The sequence below is a fragment of the Ascaphus truei genome, chromosome 5 (genome assembly GCF_040206685.1).
Source record: "Ascaphus truei isolate aAscTru1 chromosome 5, aAscTru1.hap1, whole genome shotgun sequence".
Taxonomy (NCBI): domain Eukaryota; kingdom Metazoa; phylum Chordata; class Amphibia; order Anura; family Ascaphidae; genus Ascaphus; species Ascaphus truei.
In genome coordinates, this window is record NC_134487.1 from 94,107,072 (window position 1) to 94,121,912 (window position 14,841).

Sequence of the window (14,841 nt, forward strand, 5' to 3'; positions counted from 1 at the left end):
ATTGATGCACATATTGAATGGGAAAAATATATATATTTTTTTATTTTATTATTATTATTTTTTTCAATGGCAGCTTGAACTGCTGCTTTAATTCTCCTGAAAGACCAGTTGTTCAAGAAATAGGTCTCTTTACTAATATTTATTTATAAAATGTTTTACCAGGAAGTAATACATTGAGAGTTAACTCTCATTTTCAAATAGGAGAGATAGATTTATATTAACACCTTTTGGTTTACCCAAGTCATTTGGAACAGACTGGCATGGGATATGTGATAATTGATGTACAAACTGTATATTCTAGTATTACGAGGTTGATGGACTAAAAACTACATATCCTTTTCGAGAATACTGTATGCTTGATGTGTGTGTTTTTAAATTGGAATATATCCTAATTAGAGATAGTTTAAAAACATTTGGATCCGCCTCAGATCAGTCGGTTCCTTTGGTCAGCGGGTTTTTATTTTACACCGACAATTCGGATTAATGAATTCGCGGATAGGATTGTAAAAATGATTATGGAATTCGTGGATGAATTGTTCAAATCCAACAGCCGATTGTATCCAATGGCGGTTTTGGATTAATCTGCACAGATTAAAACTGTAACAATCCGTCAGAGGATTTTACACCACGGAGCGGATTTTGAATGGAAAACTCAGGAAAATCCGGGAAATGCATTTGGTCTGGTTCGCCCATCTATAATCCAAACTCATATAATGCTAATGTTGACAATCAATTGTTTCTGTGAAATAAGAGAATGGCCATTTGGACAACATTTCCCCCAACTGTGTTTGCTTTAATTGAAGGAGAATACATTTCTTCTGATGTTAATTTTTACAACAATGCCATTCTATGGAAATGTTTAATCGATGATGTCATGATAGTATGATTGGGTAATGGATAGGATGTTAGGATGTTTAGCAATTTTTGTCTTACATAAATGTATATAATATCCAATAAAATATACATTTCTCTACAGAAGGCTATACTATGTCTATTATAGCTGCAGACCAAGCCATATCCTGTGTTTTTTGTTACAGTAAATAAATCAGTTCTGTACTATGAGAAAAAAACTATTAGCATTTTTTTTAAACCACTATTTTATTTTTAATGTATCATAATGTAATAAGCATTTGTGTTTCTATAGCAACCATTTACAAAGTCACATCCACTTCCTCTTCTGAAATAGGCTCTGGCACACCCTTTTTTGAGCCCTGCCCGCTCTCTAGCAGTGCACCAATTGTATCCTGTGACTGCCTGGCCACATGATCTTCCCCACAGAACTTTGCATCTTGGGTCCTCTTCTGCTGCACTGAACCTCATAGCCAAATTTTCACTGATTGATCACAGGAGAACAGATCGATCGGCAACTTAGCTAATTATTTATAATTGTGTGGATTGTATTGATGCATACATAAAGGGGAAAAAAATAAAATAAAACGGCAGCCTGGACTGCTGCTTTAAAGTAAATCTCTGGAAATGAATATAAAAGTGAAGAATGCATTTTTAAGAGCAGATTCTATTTCTACCCATCTTATTTATGAGAACTAAACAGTATGGACAATGTTATTTGATTCAAAAGGAACTGTATTCAGATAAAGGACTTTCAAAAAATGTCTAGGAATCTATTAAGAAATTGTTACAAAGGGATATGACAAAAAAGCCTCTTTTATGTTGGCTTAGGAAAATGGATTTAAATTGAGATTAAAAAAAAGTCTGCTGAAGGATAGATCCAGAGGGATATATAGTTTACTTGTAACATTATTCAAGCTAGTCAAATGAATTTGTAAAGAACCTATAAATTGTTCTTATTGACAATAATGTGGTCTATTCCAAAAGTCAGATTTTAAGGGCCAGCCATGCTTAAAAAAAACTGTTGCATTATAGAGTATAATTAATTGCAAAACTGACCAAAAATACTATAACAAATACAGTTGAGTGAAAAAGAAAGTACGCCCTCTTTGAATTCTATGGTTTTACATATCAGGACATAATAACAATCATCTGTTCTTAGTAGGTCTTAAAATTAGGTAAATACAACCTCAGATGAACAATAACACATGACATATTACACTGTGTCATGATTTATTTAACAAAAATAAAGCCAAAATGGAGAAGTCATGTGTGAAAAACTAAGTTTACCTTATGATTCAATAGCTTGTGGAACCACCTTTAGTAGCAATAACAAAGTAATTGTTTTCTGTAGTTCATGTCTACGTATTTTTAAAAAGGTGTTTTATTGTTTGGTTTTCAATGTATATGTAATTCAGTAAAAAAAACTCCAATTCAGTAGTGCTACTTTTTGAGGTAAAGTGCACATTTAAATTATTTGAATTTAGATAAACTAAAAATCTATTCAAATGTGCCTGGCCTCCTTTCCATATAAAAAATATGTCATCGATGAACCTCCGCCAGAAGACCAGGTTCGCACCCCACCTGCCCCTAGGCAATGTGTGGGGTGCCCATGAAAAGGCTGGCATACCCGCTATACCTTGTTTGAGAAGAAATATTGCACTATTTGTGTCTTTTCTCTCTTCCTTTTTAGTACCTGCGCTCCCCAAGTTTCATGAAGATTTCAATAGCCAGATTCGTTATAGGTGTGAGCAGTAGAGCTAAAAATTATGCTTTGATAGTAGTCAACCAGCATCTTGTTTAGTTCACTGCTAGAGCTACTGCCCAGAATACCAGAGGTTGTGGGTTCTTATCCTCTTAATTGGAGGGAGGTTTGAGTGTATACAGTATATATAGTCCTTAGGACTCTACTGAAATATGTTTCTCTCCCCCTCTTCTTATTTCAGAGATTTTGAATCCACAAACTAATTCGGATTAAAAAAACCCCCACAAATATGCCTTTTTGGGACAGATCTGTGGAATTCCACAGATGAAAGGAACTTGCAAATTTGCGCAGATTCAAATTTCTCCTAAAATTTCACCCATATCCAATGATAACTATATACATATATTCAAGGTCAATACAAGGAATTTTCAAAGAATCATTCACCCAATTGGATAGTATAAACAACATGGGGTCATCCCTTAAGATTGGAGGAAACAAAGGAAAGGGTTCTTTACAATAAAGAAAGTACACATGTGGAATTCATTATTCATTAATACTGATGGCAAATACAATACATATCTTTAAGAAAAGGTTAGACTTTTAAAAAAGGAAAGGTGTACAGGGATATACCAAATAAGCAAACATGGGAAAGATGTTGTTCCAGGGAGAAATCGGATTGCCATTACTAGACTTAGATAGGAATTATTTTTTTCCATTATAAGACATAATTGGATAATGTTTCACTTGAGAACTCCTTTCCTATGGGTCAAGAGTACTCTATGTGTTGTTTAATGTAACATTAACTTTATAACATTAAATTTAAGGTATAAATTTAACATAGGTTGAACTCGATGTACACATTTCTTTTTTCTTATTTACTATGTAAATATCATCATTACATAGTATGCTGTTAATAAATGTTACTATGTTCTCGTCTGGACAACTACCAAGTTTATGTGTAGCACTTGCTCTTTGTGAATTTTCTACTACATTCATTTGTATTAATTTGAGGTTGACTGCATCATGAATAGTTTCATGTAAATAATTTTGGGTATATATTATGCATCAAGAAATTGGTCTGCGTAAACATATTTGCGTTTACATTTTTGTAATGTTTTTCTTTCAGAAACAACATATTTATTTAGTATTTCTACTCTTGTAGAATTAGGCACACACTATGCTAGTATTTAATGCTAAAAAAACTACTTACTCCACCATTTAATCTGACTGGAAAAATCAACACAACAATCAAGAAAAGTAATGCAAGATGCAAATTTCTTAATAGGTGGATCTACACCCATATGCAAATGTAACTCTGCTTCTCTCACTTCCTCTATAAATCCCTCATCTCATCACACACCAACACAGACAAATCCGGAAATGGAACAACTAAGATTAATACATAGATGCATCCTGTCGCAGGTATATTTCAACATGAGTTGTGACAAAAAAAAGTGACTGAGCTTAAAGTTCGGCATTGTTACATAGCACCTAGCATGGTCTGAATTTACAATTGCTATAAACAAGTCTTATCTATATATATATATATATATATGTGGCACTGAGTGCTCATTTGCATGTCATTTCCCAGAATCCCTTGCTGCAGTGGAAGCGCTGTATGCTGCGTGACAATGGGGAAAGACAGGGTTGCAGACCTGTCTAAGACATGCAAATGAACATACAGTAATATTTACAGTTGCTTTATGCTTTATGCTTTACTGTGGAGGGTTTCTGTCACTTTTTTACCCACCATAACTTTAATGACAGTGGTGATTACCAAGTCTAGTCTCAAACCTGCTTTGCCATTAAGACCAGCCTCACACTGATGATACCCATCAAGGTTGAAATATGTGAGTAGGTCTAATGGCTTTGCATCTCATCCCAGCCTCTGTTTAAAAGCTGTGTTTAAAACAGCATGCATTGGCTTGAGGATTGGCTTGTGTAATACGAGCTTGAGACAAAAGGTGGCACTGAGTGCTCATTTGCATGTCATTTCCCAGAATCCCTTGCTGCAGTGGAAGCACTGTATGCTGGGTGACAATGGGGAAAGACAGGGTTGCAGACCTGTCTAAGACATGCAAATGAACATACAGTAATATTTACAGTTGCTATATATATATATATATATATATATATATATATATATATATATATACTACTATATATCTATATCTATATATATATATCTATATATATATATATATATAGATATATATATATATACTACTGTATGCTGTCTGCTTAACACTGAAAACAATCTATAACATTTAATTTCTATTTTATATATATATATATATATATATATATATATATATATTCGAAATTAAATGTTATAGATTATTTTCAGTGTTAAGTAGACAGCGCACAGTAATTTGAAAACTTGCACAACCTCACTAAATGTGGATTTACATCCAACCCAGGTCATGGGAGGAGACTATAGTGTCTATCAGGGTCTTCCCTGCTGTCGAATTGAGACAACCGTGGTGCAAAAAAATCCCAGATGTATTTTCCTTTGCTAAATATAGTGCAGTTTTATGCACTATAGAAGGATGTAGACAGCTCTCAAAATAGTTCAAAAATTAAAAAAAAAATATGTAAGGCAAGTTTTTTCTAATGCAATAGAAAGAACTACTCACCTCACATGGTCATTTGCATAAACAGGTGCATGGAGTCCAACCAGATACTACCCTCTAGAATATAGGATTGTAAACTACAAAATAATAATCTGCTCTCTGTTTTATTACCTTTAAGAAAAAGATTATAGCATGTAATATTTTTCAGGAATGTAATAAAACTTTTTCAATGGATTGAAGGAGTGTGAAAGATTATTTTGGAGTTTACCAAGTCAAGTGTTTTTGCTCTAGTTTCAAACCAGTTTACCAGTAATAACCATGATGACATCATTCTCATGGAAAGATTATTCTAATTATGTCATTGCAGTCTGGTTGGCTGATGAAATTGGATCTTTTGGGATATTTCCCACATTAATGGTAATATTATTAATATTCATTGGACTATGGAGACATACAGTAGATCTGTTAGTGTTTTAGACGTTCTGACGTCTGACTTAGTGTATGAAGAGAAAGGAGAGCTCTTATTCTATCATTTACAATAGTGTCAATCCTGCACTTTCGCACAAAATTCTCCATTGCTTCAATGGGGATTTCCATGCAGCAGCACCAGATTGGCACAATCACAGTGTATAGATTAAGGAACATAGGGGTAGGTCCACAAAGCTCTTTTAAACCTGGGCTGATAATGTCATTTAGTTTTCCTCCATTTAAAGCTAAGGATATACAAAACAATGTCCGGTCGAAGAACTAGCATTGTTATGTAAGCGTTTTTTTTGTTGTGCAGACACACGTTAACCAATATACAGCATATGATAATTTGCAACAGTAAAACGTGCATTCCAATTAACGCACGTGTTACACAAAAATAGGAGGTGAGGATTTTCTGTTAATATTGTTCTTGTAATTTGACCTATACATTTGTTCTCCCTTTATTTTTGGCACAGAGTTACGTAACTGTGTGGGAATTAACATTTTTTTCACTACTTCTGTCTCTTGTAGACACATTATTCTGCACCCATACTTAATACCGTCAAGATTATATACCATATTAGGTCAGACAAACATATCCTACATTCACTATAATCATTAAAATCCATAGTATAGTTTATTACATAAACTTAATGACACATTATGAGATGCATCTCTTGATATATTTCTGACATTTATATGATCCATAATATACAGTATATGTTTGTCTAGCCCATGTAACGTCTTATAACGAAAGGGTTAAACTCTATACAGTACAATCATTCTAGTACCACTTTAGACCTGCTCGTTTTGCCTATAGGCTATCTACAGAAATAACGCTATGATAATTAAGGTCTGGATGTGAATAACAGAAGGTTTTGGAGTGACCTAATAATCATAATGTTATTTCCCTGCACTAACATTAATGTAGGTTTGTGGATGTGCTGTGTTAGGCTAACAGTTCATTAGCATATGATTTGCATATGTTAGCCGGGCTTCCATTAAAAGTTAGTGATCCACTATAACTCGGGTTCTTGAGGGCATTGTAACGTTAATCACATTTGTTGATATTCGTTACAAGAAACGGCACGTTTAATGGGGGTAACATCATAATAAATTGTTTATCAGAGCTCTGTAAATCTCTGTAAATGTGTAAATGTACCCCATAGTGCCACACTGGTGGGCTGAGCTGGGGCATGGCTATTGAGGAGAATGCGAAGAAGATGGCCAGTTCCTTGTCATCCCCATATTCCATGGTCTTTAGATACAATATAATTAGATACAATATAAATAATGTGTGTACTGTAATATACTTATGTAACTTGATAAGGGTTCAGTAAAGTTGGACTAAAACACAGGAGGATTGTGAAGGAGTTACTAAGCAGTGATGACTAGTGTAGAAAATTTAGAAATTCATAGAAATAATCCCCAAGGTTCAATTTAAAATTTTCTTACTATAGTTGAATAAAATCTCAATGGAAACCATAAAAGAATTCATGCTTGTACAGTTTATGTACCATTTTTACGTACAGTAATTAAGCTTTGACAGACTTACTGTAAGTGAACTTCGGTACAAAGTTGACATTTCAAGCAAAAAAACAAACACAGCATGTGCCTTCTATAGTGCTTGCTGTGTGATAGCGGTGAGGCAGATCTTAGCAGTATATCAGCAAGAAGCAGACATGACAATGAACTGATGCTGAACATCAATGTTAACAACCTCTATTATTTATGTATATGTAGGGTTGGGTGGAACAGTTCAAATCTGTTTCCTGGAATTCCGTGGATCCTTTAAAAAAGAAATAAATAGAGAGAAATGCCTGTGCTGAAAAAGAAGCACATGAGGTACCCTGGAAGATCTTCTATTGGCTATGTACAATATATTAAAATGAATCCCATCCCTAAAAGGATTTCAATACCAACTATATAAAGTTAATAAGCCTAAAATAGGTACATAGAAGGGATTTAATATACGCTGTACAATCTATATAAATGAGATAGCACAGATCTGGTCTAATAAGATGAAAATGTATAACATTCAAATAGTACCAAGAATATTCGTCTACAAATAATAATTGTTATTACTTGTGGAACCGTAGTTATAACTGTTTAATCCCTACTAGAGCAGTCGAGGTGGCACCCATTTTCTTCAAAGCCAGTATAGCGAGGCCCATGTTCTGTTCATCTTCTATTTAATCTCACCTGGCCTTAGTAACTCGTAGCCCTCAGTACATATTATTACTTTGTGCTTGAAGTGCTTTCAAGGTTGCAATCAACAAAATAGATATCCATTGGAGGTATGCTTTGAGTAGCCAGTGTGGTATGCTAGCCATTGGTTGGTTTAATCTCACACTGCTAGAGCTATGATTCAGCAGTGGTTGTAGATTCTAGTCCTGGATCTGACAACATTCTAGCCATTAGGTTGGTACCTTAGAATTATCAACTCTATATAGTTGGTATGGAAATCATTTTAGGAAGTGTGGGATGGCACTCATTTAAAGCAGCAATACTACATCCCCTTTTTTTTCTTCTTATTTTTATATATAAAACTTGTGACAATGTATAAATCTGCATTCTTACCTAACGTAAACTGACAATCATTTGGTGCTGGTGTTATAAATCTGTAAAAATCATTATCATTAAAAGACCTTATGGTCTGACTAACATAATGGCTGCTTCAGTCAGTGAAACTCAGCAGCAACATTGTATCCTTATATTACTAAGGACATATCTATTGTTACAGTTTGCAGCTCAAACTGCTAGGAATATTGGCAACAAATTATCACAAACAGGAAAGTGTTGCCAAGATCTTGTGCTGCTTGGGAGGTGGGCTAACCCTGCTATAGAAATCAAAGGATGCTTTAAAACGCATTAAAAAATGGCATAACGGGTTGAGTGATTTTTAAAAAATGCAGCAAGTATTATCTAATACTAAAATAGGAATATGGAGAACAAAAGCGCACTAGCAAAAACGGAGCAGGAAGGACCCAGAATCAAAAATAAATTAAAAGGGCACTTTAATGTGACAAAAGACCCATCCAACGCGTTTCGTATGTCACAGCTTTCTTTTTCAAGAAAAAAACGCTGTGACATTCGAAACGCGTTGGATGGGTCTTTTGTCACATTAAAGTGCCCTTTTAATTTATTTTTGATTTTGGGTCCTTCCTGCTCCGTTTTTGCTAGTTCGCTTTTGTTCTCCATATTCCTGTTATACTTCATATCTGAAGCTGCACAGCCTGCCTACCACTCCTAGGATGTGAGTATTGCTTATGTTCAGGGGAACCTGCCGATGAGACTGAGGGTAAGTGGGCTTGTACCATCTACCACCTGTCTTCAGGAGGATAGTATCCATACTATTGCATATTAAGTACTATATCATACTCATTTTTGTACCTTGGTTTAGTGGTTTGGCTTACTTCATTTCATCATACCTGCATTAGAGCGCTTTAGCTTATTTTTTCTATCTAATACTACAAAACTGATTTATATAAAGAAACCCCATATAAAATGTCACATATTTTGCTGCTTTAAATACACTTTGCATCGCCATTAGCATATCTCCCAGCCAGGTACCTTATATGTGTTCCTTTTTCAGCACAGGCATGTCACCAAAACATGTTTGAGTATATATATATATATATATATATATATATATATATATATATATATATATATATATATAAATAAATAAATATATATATATATATATATATATATATATGGAAACACAAAAAAACCTCTAAAATAGCACTCAGACAAATGTTTGCAAAGAATAAAAGGGGTACTTTAATTAAATTAGAAAAAAATAACAGACATACAAACAACTAACTGGAGAGCCTGCCTGACTAATGAATAATAAAAAAACCCAATGGACAAAAAAAAAAAAAAAAAACCCAGAAAAACATAGAATGCAACATATAATAATGGACCCAAAAAGAAATAATGCCCTTAAGAACCTAGCTTACTGTGGGAACAAAAGTTCCCACAATAAGGCAATATAGACCGGCCGGTCACCACATGTATAAGAGACTATAGAGCATCACAGGTCTACATATATATGCATGAAAAAATTCTTACAGAAAATAACATGAGTGTTATACTGATAGCAGTAAAGAATATCACTAGCAAGGTGTAAACCTATTGCAACTCAGGTAATGCTAGGGCAAAGGAGACATACAGGTATGTATATTTAGTGACCCAAATACATGTATTAAAGCAGATGGGAAACAAAAACAGGGAGGGATATAATAACCCAAGATACTCAGCTCCTTGATGTAAAGATACTGCATACAAACATCAGCACAGCACTGTCCACTGGAAAAGTCCAAAAATATAGGACTTAGGGCCTCATGCAGTAAGCCCCGATACAAAATTTTCGGCACGAATTGCGAAAATGTATTTTTTGGGCGATTTGCCCTCGCAGTATTCAGTAAGGGCCGAATCCTTCCGATCCCTGCTGAAGCACTGCGAAAGCAAAGCTGCCGATGAGCTGTGGCGATACAGCCTGGCTCCCGATAAGGCTCCCGATAAGCCTTTGGTGCCGATAGATGTTTGCAGCTGAGAGAGACAAGCCGCTCTCTCAGCGCAAACTTCGGCACCAAAAAAAGTATTTAAAAACAACTTTTATTTATACTCTACATGTGCAGGGGGTCTTCGGAGCTGAACCGCGTTGGTTTGAGGTCCGGGGACCCCCTGCCCCCCGAGATACAGGCCCCTTTATGAGGTGCCGGTATCCCTCGGCGTTTAAAGGTCCCGATCACGTGACCGCGGCCTGTAAACAAACCAGAGGGATACCGGCACCCCATAAAGGGGCCTGTATCTCGGGGGGCAGGGGGTCCCCGGACCTCAAACCAACGCTGTTCTGCTCCGGAGACCCTCTGCACATGTATAGTATAAATAAAACACACACACATCAATAAAGACTCGTTCCTTACCTTGGCGGCTATGTGCAACGGTAATGAAGCAGCATGAATGTCTTTTTAATTATACTGTACAGTGAGCAGGGGGTCCCCTGAGCTGAACCGCATTGCTTTGTGGACCAGGGACCCCCTGCTTCCCGAGTTACAGGCCCCGGTATGTGTCATCGGGTGGCAGTGTCGCCGCCATGTTTATAGCGTCCCCGCAATAAACATGGCGTCCACACTGTAACCGATGGCCCAAACCGGGGCCTGTAACTCGGGAGGCAGGGGGTCTCTGAGCCACAAATAAATGCGCTTCAGCTCAGGGGGCCTCCTGCTTCCGCACAATATTATTAAAATACATTAATGCTGCTTCATTACCATAGCGGATAGCCGCTAAGGCAATGAAGGGGTTAACGCATAGTAGCATGTTTATTGGGGACAAATGCCCCCAATAAACATAGCAGCAATACACAACATACAGTATAGTAATGGGCAGAATGACTATTATCCACAAATGGATAATAGTGCAGTTGTCCATTTACAATACTTACACAACAATAAAGACTTTAAATACATATAGCACTCACCCATGTCCCACTGCCACGATGAAGGCCATCCTCATCTTCATCCTGCCCATGCCCCATCCGCTTCTGCAAAACAAACACAAGAATTACAACATCCAAATTAATGTCCCCTAACCCCTTAATCACCATAGCGGTTATTAACCGCTACAGTTATTAAGGGGTTAAGCCACCATCACCCACATACCCTCCCCCACAAAGCCCCCCAACCACCCTCACCCAATACCCACAGGGGAGTCCTACCAAATACCCTTGGGCCTAATACCCCCTCCCCCAGCACATACAGTACAATAATGTGCCAAATAACTATTATCCACATAGGGATAATACATTATTTGGCCATTATTAAACACATTCAATAACGTTAAAATGTAAATAAAATTGTACTAACCTCATCAATAAGAAGTCTCCGTCGCCAGCATCATCCTTGGGGTCCGTTGCCAACATTAGAAATAGCCACAACATTTCAATATCATTAACATAACACTGAACCCCTTAATCACCTTATCGGGTACTAACCTGAAAGGTAATTAAGGGGTGAAGCCATCCTGCAATGCCTACAACAGTTATGCATAACATCTTCAGTGAAATAAAAACCAATTGCCTAACCAAATTCCATTTAATCATTCAATCTGTAGGCTCACATGCCTCATAAAACATTGCATTTACAGTGTATACATGTAGCATAACATGTAAACTGCATGTACACGCTGCAAATCAATGTTAACAATACAATAATGCCACTCAAATCGCCATACATCACAAGAAGTATATTATTTAATACAATAAACTCACCATCAATGAATTACCACACATCAATTACATCCCTAAACAATTAAAATACCATCCATACCAATTACACAATGAACTAAAGCTATCCTAACAGAGAACCACTTCAAAACATAGAAAAAAGTACACCAACAAATACAATATACTAAAGCAAGGCTTTCCATATCCTATTGTACGGCCTGGAAGCCCAAAACTTACATCTGTCTAAAAATAAAATACATTTAGCACACATCAATGCATAGCCACAATGATTAACAATACAGAATTAGAAGCTTTAACAACACTATCATTTCTTACCCTGTATATATATCTGTACACATACATACAGACATACATACAGTGGGAAGAAATGATATGCATTATAAAAAATGAAAACATGAAAAAGCAACACAATAAACAGTTACATTAAGTACATTTCTTTATTTAACTTACCATTACTTGCCCCCACCGACTCCCGTTGATCAGCTTACTCACGAACCAATCCACGACACCATCCACGACACCATCCAGGAACAAATCCACGAACCAAACCAGGAACCAATCCAAGAACAAGTGCAGGAACCAATCCAGGAAGCAAGCCACGAAGAAATCCAAGAAACAATCCACGACACGATCCAGGAACAGGAACCCATAAAAGAAAAGAAAAAAACAAATTAAACATTAAAATAATAAAACATGACAATCAAGGGTTGTACTAGTTTTATTCTTAGTGAATCTGTATTACAATACCTTGTTCCGGGGTCTTCTTGACATCCGGTGCCACGCCCTGGTCTTCAATCTTCAGGAGGAGGTCCGTCCTCCTCGGCATCTGCCTTCAAAATGAGACGACATAGGCTTTTATAGGCCTATGACGTCACATTTGTCGTCATATGGTTCCCACGGCCCTGATTGGGCCGTGAAAACCATGTGTTTTGGCCGATGTAAAAAAATTGATGACGTCACTTAAAGGCAATGCCAGCACAGCCAATCAGAATGGCTTTGCTGCTATTGCCTTTAAGAAAACGTCATGAAATGACACATGGCCGGACTCACATGGTACTTGAACCAATCAGAGTAGGGATGGAGTTCCCACGCTCTGATTGGCTGGCTTACCATGTGAGTCCGGCCATGTGTCATTTCATGACGTTTTCTTAAAGGCAATAGCAGCAAAGCCATTCTGATTGGCTGTGCTGGCATTGCCTTTAAGTGACGTCATCAATTTTTTTACATCGGCCAAAACACATGGTTTTCACGGCCCAATCAGGGCCGTGGGAACCATATGACGACAAATGTGACGTCATAGGCCTATAAAAGCCTATGTCGTCTCATTTTGAAGGCAGATGCCGAGGAGGACGGACCTCCTCCTGAAGATTGAAGACCAGGGCGTGGCACCGGATGTCAAGAAGACCCCGGAACAAGGTATTGTAATACAGATTCACTAAGAATAAAACTAGTACAACCCTTGATTGTCATGTTTTATTATTTTAATGTTTAATTTGTTTTTTTCTTTTCTTTTATGGGTTCCTGTTCCTGGATCGTGTCGTGGATTGTTTCTTGGATTTCTTCGTGGCTTGCTTCCTGGATTGGTTCCTGCACTTGTTCTTGGATTGGTTCCTGGTTTGGTTCGTGGATTTGTTCCTGGATGGTGTCGTGGATGGTGTCGTGGATTGGTTCGTGAGTAAGCTGATCAACGGGAGTCGGTGGGGGCAAGTAATGGTAAGTTAAATAAAGAAATGTACTTAATGTAACTGTTTTTTGTGTTGCTTTTTCATGTTTTCATTTTTTATAATGCATATCATTTCTTCCCACTGTATGTATGTCTGTATGTATGTGTACAGATATATATACAGGGTAAGAAATGATAGTGTTGTTAAAGCTTCTAATTCTGTATTGTTAATCATTGTGGCTATGCATTGATGTGTGCTAAATGTATTTTATTTTTAGACAGATGTAAGTTTTGGGCTTCCAGGCCGTACAATAGGATATGGAAAGCCTTGCTTTAGTATATTGTATTTGTTGGTGTACTTTTTTCTATGTTTTGAAGTGGTTCTCTGTTAGGATAGCTTTAGTTCATTGTGTAATTGGTATGGATGGTATTTTAATTGTTTAGGGATGTAATTGATGTGTGGTAATTCATTGATGGTGAGTTTATTGTATTAAATAATATACTTCTTGTGATGTATGGCGATTTGAGTGGCATTATTGTATTGTTAACATTGATTTGCAGCGTGTACATGCAGTTTACAGTACATGTTATGCTACATGTATACACTGTAAATGCAATGTTTTATGAGGCATGTGAGCCTACAGATTGAATGATTAAATGGAATTTGGTTAGGCAATTGGTTTTTATTTCACTGAAGATGTTATGCATAACTGTTGTAGGCATTGCAGGATGGCTTCACCCCTTAATTACCTTTCAGGTTAGTACCCGATAAGGTGATTAAGGGGTTCAGTGTTATGTTAATGATATTGAAATGTTGTGGCTATTTCTAATGTTGGCAACGGACCCCAAGGATGATGCTGGCGACGGAGACTTCTTATTGATGAGGTTAGTACAATTTTATTTACATTTTAACGTTATTGAATGTGTTTAATAATGGCCAAATAATGTATTATCCCTATGTGGATAATAGTTATTTGGCACATTATTGTACTGTATGTGCTGGGGGAGGGGGTATTAGGCCCAAGGGTATTTGGTAGGACTCCCCTGTGGGTATTGGGTGAGGGTGGTTGGGGGGCTTTGTGGGGGAGGGTATGTGGGTGATGGTGGCTTAACCCCTTAATAACTGTAGCGGTTAATAACCGCTATGGTGATTAAGGGGTTAGGGGACATTAATTTGGATGTTGTAATTCTTGTGTTTGTTTTGCAGAAGCGGATGGGGCATGGGCAGGATGAAGATGAGGATGGCCTTCATCGTGGCAGTGGGACATGGGTGAGTGCTATATGTATTTAAAGTCTTTATTGTTGTGTATGTATTGTAAATGGACAACTG

General features: G+C 36.8%; 1 protein-coding gene across 1 annotated transcript in view; it reads right to left on the reverse strand.

Moving 5' to 3' along the window:
- TRHDE (thyrotropin releasing hormone degrading enzyme) overlaps nucleotides 1-14,841 on the reverse strand; it is a 930,657-nt gene that overhangs the window by 95,707 nt on the left and 820,109 nt on the right. The window lies entirely within an intron of this gene.